This window comes from Apis dorsata, unplaced genomic scaffold (genome assembly GCF_000469605.1).
Source record: "Apis dorsata unplaced genomic scaffold, Apis dorsata 1.3 scaffold_365, whole genome shotgun sequence".
NCBI classification, from domain to species: domain Eukaryota; kingdom Metazoa; phylum Arthropoda; class Insecta; order Hymenoptera; family Apidae; genus Apis; species Apis dorsata.
The window spans coordinates 205,769-213,219 of record NW_006263630.1 but is presented as its reverse complement, the minus strand read 5'-3'; the positions used below and the strand labels follow the sequence as shown (position 1 = coordinate 213,219).

At 41.1% G+C, this 7,451-nt stretch overlaps 1 protein-coding gene across 1 annotated transcript in view; it reads left to right on the top strand.

Moving 5' to 3' along the window:
* LOC102674356 overlaps nt 1–7,451 on the top strand; it is a 115,396-nt gene that overhangs the window by 81,844 nt on the left and 26,101 nt on the right. The gene's annotated exons all lie outside the window — the stretch shown is intronic.

Here is a 7,451-nt window from a genome sequence, read left to right as displayed (position 1 = left end):
AAAAAAAAAAAATATGCGATTACGCTTGTAGAATTATTACTACAAGTTTTACCTAGTTTGCCGATTTATATAATTTCAAGCAACTTGTGATATAACTTTGTTTCGTAAGAAATATTTTTAAATAACATCGTAAAAAAAAATCTTGTTTTCAAATTCGTGGTAAACTTATTCTGTCGAGTTGTAATACAAAGAAGCAGAAAAAAAAACCGGATAACGAATTCAATAAATTTCCACGTTTTTTAATCAAGACGAGAAATCTGGACAAAGACAGGGAACATTTGTAAACGTGCCAGATATTTTCGCGGAACTATAAGTTACTTTTCTTACGACGTGCAGCCAAGCAATCACGCTCCCTTGATCCTAAAAGATGCCGTGCTTCGGTCCCAATGATAAGAAAATCTACCAGCTTTAGTGAAATATTGCATCACTTTTTCACAAGGATGCCAAATTTATGTATACGTTGGCCAAAAGGCGAATCGATATTCATTTATTCGAACCATAGATTTGGCACGATACTTCGAGGATAACTCTTTGCTTTTCTTCTTACAATATTATTTCATTCGCAAGAGATAACGTTTTCTAAGAAAATCTTCCAAGTTTGGACCACCATCATCATCGATGACTCGCACAAAAAAAGAAAAGAAGACAAAGAAAAAACAATCGTCACGCGCAATCTTCAGACACGATCTTTTTGTCCCGACCAATTCATTTTTCTCGCTCGACTGACCGATCCGAGAACCGATTAAGATTCCATCCGTAGAAGAGGCAAGGTCACGAGAAGAAGGAAAGAGACGAAAAGAAGAGAAGAAGAGGAGGGAAAGAGAGGAGAAGAAGAGCTAAATTGTGAAAAAAAGGGAAGGGCGAGCATCTCTCCGGAAGAGAGAACGCGCCAATCTTGGACGACACGCGTCCTGGAAAACGATGGAAATCCACGGAGACAACGGTCGATCCGTTCGGTGAATGGCGCGAGCAAAGATCCTCCTGCGGCGCGCTTGCGCGTGCACACGCGGTTGGGCCACGCGGTCTCCGTTTTGCTCGTTTTTCGTGGTCCCTGTCGGGCTTTGCAGGACCTGTGCGCGAGGGACTGGTCCGCGATCTACCGTAACCGCATTCCTCCTTACCTCACCTTGCCTCTCGCTCATCTCCTCCTCGCCTCCCCTCAGCCGCTTCAGGTGACTCCATCCTCCTCCCTCCCTCTCTCTCTCCACCCTCCTTCCTTCCTTCTCTTCTCGCCGTTCGACTCGTCCCTTTCCCCTCCTTTCCCCTCTGTCTCTCTCTCTCTCTCTCACTTACTCCTCTTCCCCTTCTTTTTCACCAAACCACTTTTCTCGTCGCTTTTATCCACCCGTTCGTGATCTTAACTCTTTCCCTCTTCATCGACCTACCTTCTTTCTCCTCCACGCTGCTTCTCTCCCTCGCTCTTGCGTCGCCTCTCCCTCTCTCTTTTTTCTCTTTTCAACGGACAAAAGGAGTTGGAGTTCCGAAACGTAGATGCACCTCGAGTGGAACAGGGGACCCACACCGAGGGCTCTTGTTTTACCCGCAATTACACGCAGTCTTGAAGCCGCACCGTTCGCCGTTTACGAGAACTTGGGACTCGTGCAATGTCCATCGAGGGCCGCGTGTACTCGCGCGTCTTGCCCCTGCCATCCGTCACTGTTTCGCATCACGGATGGACGCGTGTCGCGAGCCTTCGTGCCTTCTCTCCGTGTCGTCCACGTTCCACGTGGAACAATCGCTCTCCTTAACGGTTTCACGTGAACGTAGAACGTACGGTGTCCGGTTACGAGGGAGAGAGGGAGTTTTATTTTGAATGGGATTGCGTTTTAGGAAGGTGGAGTTTGAGGTTGAGCATGAAATTATTATAAGGATTAAAAATGGGTTAAAGATGCTCGTGAATCTTTTTATTAATCGTTCTCGCTATTTCTCGAATAATTAATGTTTGGACAAGTGGAATAATCGTGTCGTTTTCTTGAATTATGTTAACGATGATAACGAGGAAAATGGATATTCGGATAAGTGGAGTTTTATCGTACGTGGATGCTCGATTAAGACCTCTTTCGCGTAAAGTATCGACGTATTTATAGGACGGATGTCGATACGTTCAAACTGGTGACTTACGATGTATCAAAATTGTATAAATTATCCGTTAAAGTGTTACGTCTGAATTATAGTCGTTATACTCGTAATTCTCGTAAAAATACACGTCACGCGTCGAGAAACACGAAACGAGATGAAAAACGTCGAGATATATATGAAACACGTAGTAAAAATGCAAAGCAAGGATAATTTAAAGAAAGTTTTCGCCCTTCCTCGGCAAAAAAAACTCTTCGATCGTCGTTCGTTTCATTACCAAGTATTGGCAAAAAGTGAAAGCGTTAAAGAATCGAACGAAACGCAAGGTATATAGTTATTACGCAGCCCGTATATAACTCTGGAATTATCGCCTTCGGAACGAGGTGAAAATTTACGCGATTCCATTTGCAAAATACACCGATTAATCTTGGGAAGAATATGGAACCCGGTTTCCGAGATTCTCGAAGAAATTCATCGATCCTCGAAAATTATTCGCACGGATTGATTTGTTACACTTGTTACCGACGACCGATAATATCGGCTAATTGGGGGTGTTCGATCGGTTCCGACTCTGTGATTAACCGGCCCATTTAGAAGCCACCACCCGCGGAATACATGCAAATTTCGGATCGTTTACCAACTCGTCGACCACTTCGTAGGCAGGAACGGGTTCGCGGGAATGGGTTTACACCGAATGGCTCGAGCCATTTTATATAGAGCCATTTTAACGAGACACGGTGGAAATCTTTTAAACGATCCCTTTGACGAATTTATGACTTGAAATAACAGGTGGCCGGCGAGGAGGGGTCTCAGTCGCGCATCACCTTCCTTTCATCGTTGCTCAGTGTAAACATCGGTTTTATACGACGATCAACGCGTCACATGATCGCAACTTTCGTATAATATATTCGAGTTTTAGCGTAAGAGAGCGCGTGTACCGGTCGTTTGGCTCGCATCGGGCAGAGATTGGAGGCGGTGATGTATAAAGTTAGGGAGCTGAATATTCATTCATTCGGAGAATTTTGTTTCTCGAGTCCTTCGATCCTTCTCTCCTTTTAACAACAATTTTAACGATCGTCTAATGGAAATGTTACGTTTATTAAGAAAAAAATTCTGTTAAGAGGGATTAAGAGAGATTGATGCCTCCCTTCTTCGATGTTAAATATTTTCGATCCTAGTTCATTCCTTTTTGGTAAAGTAAACAGTCCGCAAGAAAATTTAGAACGAACGATCCAATTCGTTCCATTTTTCTCGTTTTATATACGCCATATTTAAATCGATATAACGCACGATCTGATTCATATTTTCTCACTTCCAGGTTCTACCTATATCTAAATCAAAAACCGTGCAAGTTCATCGCGCTATCATCCGTTTCGATCGACCACGTATCGTTTCGATGTCCACGCGTTTCTGTCAACGCGATCGACCGCTTTTCCACCGTCGATAAACCGATAAAATCTCTCCATTTCGCGCGTCAACGACACAGATCCAGCTACTCGTTCCACGCCAACCGAGTCGACCTACGTTTCCACCGATTGAGATCGTTCGACTCGACGGGTTCGTAAGATCGATGGGGAGGAGAGAGAAAGAGAGAGAGAGAGGAAGAGAGAGAGGAAGAGAATCGATAGGGTATGCCGGTTGGGACTGGTAAATTTCTACGTTCACGTAGCCGGCAAGCAACCACGAATTACACGCCTTCTGATATCTTGGTTTGAGCTGAAGGCGGGCGAAGCAACCGGTGAACCGGCTGTCGGCCTCTGTGAAGGTCCGCGCGAGCGGCCCTTCGGGCCACTTTGCATAGCCGAGCCTCATCGGACCTCCCACAGCCCGACCGGCTCTTCACCATCGGAAATCTGCCTTTCTACTCCTCCTCCGCCTTCTTCTTCCTCCCTCCTCGATCCCCGCCTTTCGTTTCTTCAGTATTTTGGTCATTTTTTCTTTTTTCTCTCTGCATTTTTTCCCTTTCTTTTTGGTATTTTTATCTTTTCGTCTTTAGTTATCGGATTAGATTTCAATTAGACTTGCAATTTTGGATTTTCATCGATTAGTTTTATCATGGAGTTTTTCCAATTTTTGTGTTTTTATCCTCAATTGGACAAGATTATTCGATTCGTTCTCTTCGTTCGATCTCTCTTCCTTGAATCTTCGTTCGAAACCTACAATTGTAAAGGAAATATACAATCTTTGGCAAGTCTTTTTTTTTCATTCCGTTTTCTCTTAATAACAATATCGATTTCGATTACACATTGTGCGATCGTACGTCCGTTCGGAATGATTGGATCGATTCGATTGGAAGGAAGGATTGCGTCAAACGTTCAATTGGACGCCTATTATTCAACTGTAAACCCGTGGCTACCAGCGAAATCGTGGCGCAACTATCACCGCCAGATATATATCTATCCGTATATCCAGTCATATTTCTATCCTCATGACCGAGCAACCTGTGCAGCCGACCTTGACTCGTAACTCGCTCTCTTCTCGCGTCTGTAAAAACTACCATCGTCCAACCCTTCTTTACCCAACACCCGTCACGCATTTAATGCCGCTCCCCGTACATTTATCCGGCCTAGCGAGCGTCTCCATCCCTTTGACACCACTAATATTGAATCGTTGAACGATTAAACGAAACGATTTATCCAATGTATCAAGTTAGTTCTCTTATTCGTCTTATATCGAAACCAGATGTTCGATTTATTCCATGAAATCTTATTAAAATTCCGATCGTTGAATTTCGAAAATTGTATACAATAAATATATATATATATATATTTAAAACAATTTTAATCCGCGCGTTGAGATTTGTTCATCGTCCAAAATATTAAATTAGGAGGATCCAATTTAACTAATAAATATCATAATAAAAGCAATGCACTTTTTCTATAATCCATGGCATATTTAATCGACGTCTTCTCCAAAAAATCTCAGAAAGTTATCTCTATTCGTCATTAACAATACTTTCTCTCAACCCGTACGTCTTCGTTAACCCAATTCAAGAGGAGTATCCCGCGATGGATATAAAAATGGATATTGGAAATATTGCAAAGTTTTATGGACCGCTACCGAGAAATACTTCTTCACGGGCTGATTGTATCGAATCTGGACTGGTTCGGTTGTGGACCTTCCCTCCCCCCCTTCCTCGGTATTCTCCCCCCTTCGAGGCGTACGTGCACGCGTCGCGTTAGCGTTTATCAACCGTGGCACAAATCGCTCGGGGCAATGGCGCGATATTACCACCTTCTGCCGTGACAAACCGTTAAGGGAACTCTTAATTCATTGAAACGCGGCGGAAGCAAGTTACCGGTTGTTCAAGATCCCCCGATAATGGCTAATGAAAACTTGTTCGCCCGCTCTGATTGCACGCCCTGTGCGCATCGCGCTTGCGCCGAATATATCGGATAACTGTATCGTTTATTCGATGCCCGAACACAACATGTGTCTCGTTATACGCGGTTGAAATACGAGATTTAAAAAAAAAAAAGGAGATCGTTGTTACGAGAGAATGATACATAATTCGATCGGTATTGTCAAAATTATCGGGTACATTGAGATTTCTTTCTTCTTCAACATCGAGGTTTTCATCAATTCTCTTTTATTAACAATCGTATTTCTCGCGAATGTAGATCACAAGTTACGTTTAGTCGTTACAAATATCTAAAATATCTTCGTTAAGAGAAAAAAAGAAGCGTTACTCCTTTGAACAAATGCACTTTGATCGCATGTAATTATTTTATACACCAATTACACCATTTCTCTTGGCACAAAACGATCTTTATTTTATCATTAATTTAAATATTTTCGAATCGAATTTAAAATAATACAAACGCATTATAAATCCATTCCAGTTGTGAAAATAAGATGATTTTCGCATCGTGAAAACGTATATATATCATACGTCACATCCTCGTGGACGGGAACGAGCCGAAAATTTCGCCATCGGGTTCATCTGCGAAGGGGGTAGAGATTGAATGGTAGAGATTTCCGTGAAAAGAATGGCACGACCCTATCGCGTGGCATAGCGAACAATGGCCGATTGACCCTTTGGCGTTATTGTGCAAAAACAAAAAACAAGAGCAAGGGGAAGGAGTAAAGAAGGAGGCACGCGTTAATGGGCGAAAATGGTGGAGGGTGGCATGGCGGAGGAACACGCGGCATTGTCACGATCGTACGAATCCGTTCGTCGGGCAAAGAGGTCAGCAATTAGACGAATAACGAGACTAATCGGGACAGAACGGTGTGTTTACGGTGTTCTTGCATTGTTTTATAACAATAATCTCCCACGAACGTCGGCCGAGAATGGAAGAGATTGAATCGAGAGAGTGATTCACTTCCGTGAGATTCGAGATTGGTGGACGTCTGGTGCCACTATTCTCTGATCGGTGTTGGAATTAATTGCTGTTGGTAAACGGGTCATAGATTTCCCGTTTTGATTGAGAATGTGTATGTTATTGGAGAAATTGTTAGAAAAATTGAGAAATATAAGGTATCATAAAAATATAAGGTTTAGCTAATTTCGATTTTTCTGTAACAATGAATTGAATTTTTCCAAAATTTGTTCATTAATGATTTGAAAATGGATATAATTTTTTAATAAAATAAAGTTCTTTCCAATATTAAAATTACGAAAATGTATCTTCTATCTCTTTATTTCAGATATAATATAAAATTTCCCTATTATTCCCGAAAATTATCAACGATCTTTAAATTCAAAATTATACATAATTATACATATTAACGAAGTAATTGAAATTAAAAGTTGATATTAAAAAAATAAATAAATAAATAAATAAATAACGAATCAAACTATTATTATTACGATCATTCGTGTACGATTAAAAAAAAAAGAAAAAGTATTCATCATTTATACTTTTCGTAATATAAGCACGACATTATAAAATCTTCGTCCTAGATTTCTTCTTTAAACATCGCCTCTCGCGTCTTATAGTAGTATTTTATAGGACGCAAGTGAAAGCAGAGTTCTTACACCGTATTATGTTTCAATTCGGCGACAGTTCTCTCGACGCAGTTTGTTAAAAGTTTTAGCCTTTTAGTTTGAGGTGTGTCACGGCCGAGAGCGCCGGAAACATCGAATTAAACATGGCCCCGGAGGAAATGAAACATGAGATATGTTCTTTTGATTTAATTGTTACGCGCGACGCTGACACGAGTTAAAATTATGGGCCAACATTTGATGCGACATACGTTGTCAAGGTTGTCAATTTACCATTAAATATTGTAACGTTACTATTATAATCAAAACATTGATCTTCGCATTAAGTTCGATAAAAATCCATTTTATATTCAAAGAATCGTTTTAATATTCGAAAAGGAATGAAGCTTGAATAAGAATTTAATTCTTATAAAGTTTAACAACATAT